This window comes from Fukomys damarensis, unplaced genomic scaffold (assembly GCF_012274545.1).
Source record: "Fukomys damarensis isolate Sample0158 unplaced genomic scaffold, DMR_v1.0_HiC HiC_scaffold_19, whole genome shotgun sequence".
Lineage (NCBI taxonomy): Eukaryota > Metazoa > Chordata > Mammalia > Rodentia > Bathyergidae > Fukomys > Fukomys damarensis.
The window spans coordinates 38,635,877-38,636,313 of record NW_022900931.1 but is presented as its reverse complement, the minus strand read 5'-3'; the positions used below and the strand labels follow the sequence as shown (position 1 = coordinate 38,636,313).

The 437-nt window shown below is 40.3% G+C and overlaps 1 protein-coding gene across 5 annotated transcripts in view; it reads left to right on the top strand.

Annotated features, from left to right (window-relative positions):
• Positions 1–437, top strand: part of Kifap3 (kinesin associated protein 3) — a 164,549-nt gene that overhangs the window by 21,259 nt on the left and 142,853 nt on the right. The gene's annotated exons all lie outside the window — the stretch shown is intronic.

Below are 437 nucleotides of genomic sequence, written 5' to 3'. Positions count from 1 at the left end.
TGAAATGGGACAGGCGGTGGCTTTTTCCTTGCGGAAGGCTGCACTGATTGAGGTGTTGCTGCCCAGCTGTTTGTGCTTTTTTGGTCCGTTGCACCCATTTGACTGTCATGTATAAGATATTTGTAGGAGGTTCATAATTTTATCAAGGGCTTGTCATGAAACAGTCTGGCTGAATTTTCTGTGGTATCAGTTACTCGTTTTTATTTTTGTTGGTACGACTTTGCAGTACAAGATTCAATTCACCGTGGGGCGTTGGTGCAAGTACAGCTCGCACTTTAGTTCTCTTCACCTCCCCTTTCCCTCCCTGGCCTCCATCTCTTGGTTCCCTTCCCACTACTGTTCCAATTTATCTTTAAATTGAAATCTACTGTCTTTACTTATGTCTAAGCTAAGATCATCTCAACTAAAAAAAAAAAAAAAAAAAAAAAAAAAAACTT